This window comes from Otolemur garnettii, unplaced genomic scaffold, assembly GCF_000181295.1.
Source record: "Otolemur garnettii isolate 467f Iridium unplaced genomic scaffold, OtoGar3 scaffold00013, whole genome shotgun sequence".
NCBI classification, from domain to species: Eukaryota; Metazoa; Chordata; class Mammalia; order Primates; family Galagidae; genus Otolemur; species Otolemur garnettii.
Window position 1 is genome coordinate 27,952,472 of NW_003852408.1, and position 9,263 is coordinate 27,961,734.

At 37.5% G+C, this 9,263-nt stretch overlaps 1 protein-coding gene across 9 annotated transcripts in view; it reads right to left on the reverse strand.

Moving 5' to 3' along the window:
• Window positions 1-9,263, reverse strand: part of NBEAL1 (neurobeachin like 1) — a 223,551-nt gene that overhangs the window by 145,560 nt on the left and 68,728 nt on the right. The gene's annotated exons all lie outside the window — the stretch shown is intronic.

The following is a 9,263-nucleotide window of genomic DNA, read 5'->3' on the forward strand; positions in this document are numbered from 1 at the left end:
TGAGGCTCTGTTTCAAAAAAAAAAAAAAAAAAGAGCAAGGACTTCTGTTTAAAACAAAGGAGGCATGGCTCAGCACCACAGCACAGTATACACAAATCCTGGTAGGTTCAAACCCAGTCAAGCCAGCTAAACAACAATGACAACCATAACAAAAAATAGTTGGGCATTATAGTGGGCACCTATAGTCCCAGCTACTTGGGAGGCTGAGGCAAGAGAATCACTTAAGCCCAAGAGTTTGAGGTTGCTGTGAACTGTGATGCTACAGCACTCTACCAAGGGCAAAATAATGAGACTCTGTCTCAAAAACAAAAACAAAAAAAGCAAAGGAGGCAGTGAGAAGTAAAAATGAGGTGAACAAGAAGGAAGAACACATGAGGAGGTACCAACAGAAAAATTCAGACAACATAAAAAACCAAAACAGAGCAACTCCCATAAGGGACCATGAGGAGGCTACTACAGAAGACTCCAACTATAAAGAATAAATGTACTTAACAAAAAGGGACTTTAAAATACGGATGATAAAGACAATAAAAGGAATAAATGAGAAAATGGAAAGACAGAACCAAAATCAGATGAGAGATATGTAGAATCAGAGCTTAAGGAAATAAAGGAGAGAATCAGGGAATGTAAGGATGCAGTGGAAAGTATCAAAATTAGGTTAAACTGTGGAGAAGAAACAACCTCATAGCTAGAGAATCAAGTTTTTTACTTAACTCAGGGAGTTAAAGAGGCAGGAGAGAGAGAAAGCAGAACAGATGCTTACAGAACTATGAAAATCCATGAAGCTTTCAAATATACAAATAGCAGGTATTCCCGAAGGGAAAGAAGATTGTCCCAAACAAATGAAAGCCCTACTGAAGACCATCATAAAGGAAAACTTCCCAAGTTTTACTAAAGTCCCCAACACACTCCTTTCAGATGAATATTGAACCCCAGGTCATCATAACTCCAACAGAGCCACTCCAAGACACATTGTAATGAACCTGTCCAAAATCAAGACGAAAGAAAAAATTCTGCAAGCAGCCAGGAGTAAGTACCAACTGACATACAGAAGCAAAGACATTAGGATGACAGCAGACTTTCAACTGAAACATTCCAAGCCAGAAGAACATGGTCATCCACCTTCAACATTCTGTTTTTTTGGCTTTGGAGGGTTTTTTGCAGTTTTTGGCCAGGGCTGGTTTTGAACCCACCACCTCCGGCTTATGGGGCCAGCTGCTCCACTCTCAACATTCTTAAACAAAACAATTTTTCAGCTCCAAATTCTGTATCCTGATAAAATGAGCTTCAAAATTGATGGAGAAATAGAATCTTTTCTGGATATGCAAGCACTGACAAAATTTGCCACAACAAGACTAGCTCTATAGGAAATACTTAAGACCTATTCTCAACACTGACCACCACAATGGACCACCAGCAAGGTAGACACCCAGAAGCTAAAGGTCAAAACAGCCTCCACCATGGCCCAAAGGATAAAACTACACAATGGACTTTCACCAAAAAAGATGAATAAAACTCCACCACACTGATCAATTCTCAATAAATATCAATGGACTGAACTCATCACTAAAGAGGCACAGGCTGGCTGGCTGGATAAAAAAAACACAAGCCATCTATATGCTATATGCTGTCTCTAGGAAACACATCTACCCTTGAAGGACAAATCAAGACTCAGAGTTGAGGGATGGAAAATAGTATTTCAAGCAAATGGAAATCAGAAGAAAGGAGGGGTTCCAATCTTCTTTTCAGATTCAAGCAGATTCAAAGCAACTCAAGTCATGTTATGATTTGGAAAAAAAAATAAAAGTAATTCAAGTTAAGAAAGACAAAGATGAACACTTTATCCTAGTCAAAGGAACAATGCAATGAGAAGATGTTTCAATTTTAAATACTTATGTACCAACTTAAATGCTCTCAGATTTATGAAACAGACCTTGATGGGCCTGAGCAATTAATATGATATCTCATTACACCATAATTGTCAGGGATTCTAACAAGCCTCTAACAGAACTGGAAAGATCCTCTAAACAGAAACTAAACAAAGATAAAGAGGACTTAACTGTGAATCTAGAACAAATGAGATTAACAGACATATACATAACACACCATCCCAAAGCTAAGGAATATACATTTTTCTCATCAGCCCATGGTACGTACTCCAAAATCGACCATATCCTAGGACACAAATCAACCCCAGCAAAATTAAAAGAATAGAAATTATACCCTGTATCTTCTCAGACCCCAAAGCAATAAAGAAGAAGTCAACGCCAACAAAAATGTTCAATACCACACAAAGACGTGGAAATTAAACAACCTTGAGCTGAATGATATTTGGGTTCAGGAAGACATAAAAGAGGAAACTGTTAAATTTCTCAAACATAACAACAATGAATGCACAAGTTATGAAAACCTGTGGGATACAGCAAAAGCAGTCTTAAGAGGGAAATTTCCCGCATTAGATGCCTACATTCAAAAAACAGAAAGAGGGCCAATCAACAACCTCATAAACCAGCTTATGGAATTGGAAAAAGAACAATCTAATCCTAAATCCAAGAGAAGAAAAGAAATAACCAAAATTAAATCAGAGATGAATGAAACTGAATACAAAAGAATCATTCAGAAAATTAATGAAACAAAAAGGTGGTTTATGAAATGCTAAGAAAGGAAATAGAAGAATATACCATGCTCACGGCTGGAAAGAAACATCATTGTTAAAATGTCTATACTTCCCAAAGCAATCTATAGATTCGATGCAATCCCCATTAAAATACTAACATCATACTTTCAAGATTTAGAAAAAATAATTCTTCATTTTGTATAGAATCAGAAAAAACTTCACATAGCCGAAGCAATTTCTAATAATAAAAACAAAACCAGGGACATCAGCCTGCCAGACTTTAGGCTATACTACAAGGCCACAGTGATCAAAACAGCATGGTATTAGCATAAAAATAGAGACACAGACATCTGGAACCAAATAGGAAACCATTAAATGAAACAAACATCATACAGCCACCTAATCTTTGATAAATGAAATAAGAACATACAGGGGAAAGGAATCCCTATTCAATAAATGGTGCTGGGAGAACTGGAGAGCCACATGTAAAAGACTGAAATGGGACCTGCACTTTTCTCCACTCACTAAAATTGATTCAAGATGAATAAAAGATCTAAATCTAGGGCAGGAAACAATAAAAATCCTTGAAGAAGCTGTGGGGAAAACAGTTGAAGCTACTGGACTCAGGAAAGACTTTATGAAGAAGACTTCAGAGGCAATTGCAACAACAAAAAAATAAACAAATGGGACTTAATTAAATTGAATAGCTTCTGTATAGCTAAGGAAACAAGGACCAAAGTAAATTAGACAACCATCAGAATGGGAAAAGATATTTGCATATCATAAATGGGATAAAAGCTTGATAACTAGGATGTAGAGACCTCAAATTAATTAACATTTAAAAGCCAACAATCCCTTATTTGAATAGGCATGAGATGAATAGAACCTTTTCTAAAGAAAATAGATGAATGACTAACAAACATATGAAAAAATGCGTTTCATCCCTAATCATTAGAAAAATGCAAATCAAAACTACCATGAAATGTCACCTAACCTCAGTGAGGAATGACCCATATCACAAAATCTCAAAGCTGCAGATGCTGACCTGGATGTAGAGAGAAGGGAGCAGTCTTAACACTGCTGGTGGGACTGCAAACTAATACCACCTTTTTGCAAGAAGTATGGAGAATCCTCAAATAACTCAAATTAGACCTCCCATTTGATCCTGCAATCCCATTACTGGGCATCTACCCATGAGAAAAAAAAACCTAAATGCCCACCAACCCAGAAATGAATTATCAGGCTATGGTATATGTATACCACAGAATACTATTCAGTCACCAAAAAAGATGAAGACTTTATATCTTTTATATTAACCTAGATGGAGTTGAAACAAGGGCATACTCAGACTCTGTCTCAAAAAAGAAAAAAAGAAGATTTATTTTATACAGTAGAACCTCCATAGTTAATCACCTCTCTATACTGACAACCTCCTTAAGTTGACCTAATTTTCACAGACCACACATGTATCACATCTACACATCAGTACAGAGGGCTAATTTCTTATGTTGACCACCTCCATGTGTTGATCAGTTTGTTACAGTCACTTGGGTGGTCAACTTATAGAGGTTCTATTGTATTAGGAATTATGGGAATTATCTCCAGTTTTCATTCATGAGCAAAAAATTTTGTAATTCTCTATTATTTTAAGGGTGAATCAATAGGTTATCAATGTCTATTTTACAATGAGTATATACTACTTTTAATAATTATAGGAGATGTTATTTGATCTTGACAGGGCACTAAATTATTTATAAATTTTTATTAATTATGCAAAAATATTATATGTTTAGAAAAAAGAATAGAGGCGCAGCGCCTGTGGCTCAAGTGGCAAAGGCACCAGCCACATACACCTAAAGTGGCGGGTTCATATACAGCCCAGGCCCGCCAAAAAACAATGACGGCTGCAACCAAAAGAAAAAATAGCCGAGCATTGTGGCGGGCACCTGTGGTCCCAGCTACTTGGGAGGCTGAGGCAGGAGACTCGCTTGAGCCCAGAAGTTGGAGGTTGCTGTGCGCTGTGATGCTATGGCACTCTACCCAGGGGGATAGCTTGAGACTCTGTCTCAAAAAAAAAAAAAAAAAAAGAGAAAGGAATAGAAATAAACATATGAAAATGATCATTTTAGACATTACATGGCATAAAAATTGAAAAAGAGACCTTGAAGTCAAAAAGAAACTGAAACTCTGTCTTTCAAACTTCTTGTCTAACCTATCAACTGGTCACTATCAGGGAAACATATGCTGTTTGACTTCAAATGCAAGGTACCTACTAGAGTGTCCACGATACTGTAAGCATTTAATAAATGGTAACCTTTATTCTGGTTGACAAAATTAGAGGTGCTACTTTTTCTTTTTTATTATCATCTCAATTTTTTAATTTGTCCACAATGAACATTCTTTACAAAGAACATGTTTTAAAAATATACATGTAATTAAAATTTTTCAGTTGGACGTCTAAAAGCCTTTATGAAATGCAAAATTAAAAGAAAATTATCCTCACTAAACACTTTCCTCATTTTATAAGCTGAGTCAGTCCCCTGTATCCATGGATGCTGTATCCATGGATTCAACCAAACTTAGATCAATAATATTATACTCAGAAAAAAAAATTGCATCTGTACCACACATGTACAGACTTCTTTCCCATGTCATTATTCCCTAAACAATATAGTATAACAACTATTTATATAGCATTGTATTACTTTTTTTTTTTTTTTTGAGACAGAGCCTCAAGCTATAGCCCTGGATAGAGTGCTATGGCATCACAGCTCACAGCAACCTCAAACTCCTGGGCTTAAGTGATTCTCTTGCCTCAGCCTCCCAAATAGCTGGAACTACAGATGCCCACCACAATACCCAGCTATTTATTGGTTGTAGTTGTCATTGTCTGGCATGCCTGGGCTGGATTCAAACCTGCCAGCTCTGGTATATGTGATTGGCACCTTAACTGCCTGAGCTACAGGGGCCACCCTGTATTATGCATTATAAGTAATCTCAAGATTATTTAAAATACAGTAGAACCTCTATAACCTGCTATCCAAGGAACTGTAAAAACTGCTCAGCATACAGATGTGGTCAACCTAAGGAACCAGGCCTACTGTAAATGTAATACAAGTCTGGTCTACAAAAATTAGTTCAACTTAAGGAGGTAGTCAGTGTAGGGCGGCAGTCAACTAAAAAGGTTCTACTGTATATGAGAAGATGTTCATAGGTTATATACAAATACTATGCCATTTTACATCAGGGACTTGGACATCTGTGGATTTTGGTGTCCACATTTAGTCCTGGAACCACATCTCCATGGATATTGAAGAATGACTATATTGGTAGAAAACATTCCAATTTGGTTTGAAAGTAAACCAAGTAGGCTCCGCGCCTATAGCTCAACCGGCTAAGGCGCCAGCCACGTACACCTAAGGTGGCGGGTTCGAATCCCCAGCCCGGACCCGCCAAACAACAATGACGGCTGCAACCAAAAAATGAAATGGCCGGGCATTGTGGCGGGCGCCTGTGGTCCCAGCTACTTGGGCAGCTGAGGCAAGAGAATCGCCTAAGCCCAGGAGTTGGAGGTTGCTGTGAGCTGTAATGCCACGGCACTCTGCCCAGGGGGACAGCTTGAGGCTCTGGAAAAAAAAAAAAAAAAGAAAGTAAACCAAGTAAAAAATAAGCATTATTGTATCTGTGTGAAATTTAAATTTTGATTTAACAAAAACAGAGATCATCTTTGAAACAACTTTCAGAAAAAAGACAGAAATCTATCATTATTGATGGAAGTTAACACAAAAAAAACCTGTTCTGGATTTACAGTAAGAATGATGAAACAAAGGCCATTCCTGATATGTGCAGCTCACCCAATGCCATACAAAAAAAAAAGAATAAAAAATAAGAGAAAGATGGGTGGTGCCTGTGGCTCAGTGGGTAGGGCACCAGCCCCATATATTGATGGTGGCGGGTTCGAACCTGGCCCCAGCCAAACTGCAACAAAAAATAGGCGGGCTTTGTGGTGGGCTCCTGTGGTCCCAGCTACTTGGGCAGCTGAGGCAAGAGAATCGCCTAAGCCCAGGAGTTGGAGGTTGCTGTGAGCTGTGATGTGATAGCACTCTACTGAGGGCAATAAAGTGAGACTTTGTCTCTAAAAAAAAAAAGGAAAGAAAAGCATCTTTGAAAAAGAAAAATTATTTTCCCAGTCATGATACACTATAAGTTTCTTTTTCTTTTCTTTTTTTTTTTTTTTGAGACAGAGCCTCAAGCTGTCACCCTGGGTAGAGTGCCATGGCAGCATAGCTCACAGCAACCTCAAACTCTTGGGCTTAAGCGATTCTCTTGCCTCACCCTCCCATGTAGCTGGGACTACAGGTGCCTGCCACAATGCAAGGCTATTTTTTTTGTTGCAGTTGTCATTGTTGTTTAGCTGGCCCAGATCAGGTTCAAGCCCGCCAACCTGGGGGTATGTGGCTGGCACCCTATCTACTATGCTACGGGCACTGCCCACTATAAGTTTCTTATAAAAATATTACTAAAGTATGTTTTTGGAAGAGAGGATACCTAGAGTCTTAGATAAATCAATGGAATCTCTATAAACTAGGAGCAATTTTATAATAGAAATCTAAATTCAGATTATATTGATATAACTTAACTCACTTAAATACATGTGTAAAGCAACAAGTATACTGATAAAATCGTAAGACATTATTACAGAAATACTGAACAAAAATTGCTATTAGGATGATATGCCTATTCATATTAATAAAATGTTACCTTTAATTTACTGACATTTAAAATCATAGTATCACAATAAAAAATGATTAAGGAGAATATCGATAGCATTGTACAAAGACTGGGCAGAGGTTGAATTAGATATTTTTATTTAAAATTTCTAGTTTGGGGGTGGGTTTTTATATTTTAAACCTTCATTTACTGGGAATTAGCTTGTTAAATAACAACATCTAAATGTTTATCCAGAGTTCTGCAAATTTTATATATAGTATACCATTGTGATAAAAAAGAAGATACTTTCTAATAAGCAGGCATAATCTATAACAGTCACAAAAGTCATAATCACAGAGTGGCACCTGTAGCTCAAGTGGCTAAGGCGCCAGTCACATACACCAGAGCTAGTGGGTTCGAATCTGGCACAGGATTGCCAAACAATGACAACTACAGCCAAAAAATAGCTAGACATTGTGGTGGATGCCTGTAGTCCCAGCTGCTTGGGAGGCTGAGGAAAGAGAGTTGCTTAAGCCCAGGAATTTGAGGTTGCTGTGAGCAGTGATGCCATGGGCACTCTACCCAAGGCAATAGCTTGAGGCTCTGTCTCAAAAGAATAAAAAACAAAAAAAGTCATAATCAAAGCCATTATCAACTCTAGCCTAAATTTTCCAACAATTTCTTAACTGTTCTTTCTTCTTCCATATAATAATAAAAGTAATTTTTTAAAAAGTTAAGCCATATCTTCAGCTCAAAGCTTCTGCGAGCTCCCAATGTAAAAATCACCAAATTCCTTACCATGAGCTACAAGATTTAATTTTTTTTTTTTTGTTTTTTTTGTTTAGGCTCCTTTTCTGATTTTTCTTTCTAGGCATAGAGCTGCTCCTCAAATAGACTAAGAGAGCTTCCACTTCAGAAACTTTGGCATTCCCTCTAACTAGGAACTTGATGTCATTTGGCTCACTCATTTCCCACACATTTTTGCTCAAGTGTCCCCTTTCTGAAGTCTTTAACCCATCTATCTATATACATGTAGAACAACATCCATCTCCTCCTAGGAATGCTCTAACTCTATACTCATTGTTTCTCTATAGCATCTACCATCAATCGATATTCTGTATTTTTTGTTTCTTATTGATTTGTCCCCAACTAAAATTTAAGCTTCTATGAATAGTCTGAGAATGACATCTGACATACGGTTGGTACATAACCAATATTTGTGAAATTAATCTATTTAGTTAATTTTAATGTTATTTCTTTTAATTTTTTTTTTTTTTTTTGAGACAGAGTCTCAAGCTGTTGCCCTGGGTAGAGTGCTGTGGCATCGCAGATCACAGCAACCTCCAACTCTTGCGCTTAAGCAATTCTCTTGCCTCAGTCTCCCAAGTAGCTGGGACTATAGGCACCTGACACAACGCCTGGCTATTTTTTTGGTTGTGGTTGTCATTGTTATTTGTTGTTTGGCAGGCCTGAGCTGGATCCGAACCTGCCAGCTTCCAGTGTATGTGGCTGGCACCCTAGCTGCTGAGCTACAGGCGTCAAGCCTTCAAGTTATTTCTTATACAAAAACATTATTCAGTCAATGAAATACAATTTGAGTTGTAATAACAGGTTTGTACCAAGCAATCCACATATTTTATTTAATACTCTCAAAGTAGAAAACTTGGAGTCAGGTTTACAGATTGTGGTAGAAAACAGCATTTTTGTAAGAAGCTGAATTATTTTCTCAAAGAATTAAAGGCAAAATCTTGATCACATTAGTACACTCTGACGCAAATAGTTAGGAAAAGCTCTGGAACAACAAACGACTTAAAGGACCTCAAACATATTTCTGGGTGAAATGGAAACAAAAGAATTCATGTACTGAAATGCTTCTCACACACAAAAGTTAGTTAGTTTCCAGTTTGGCTACCTTTAAAGCATTTCTTTTTTTTTT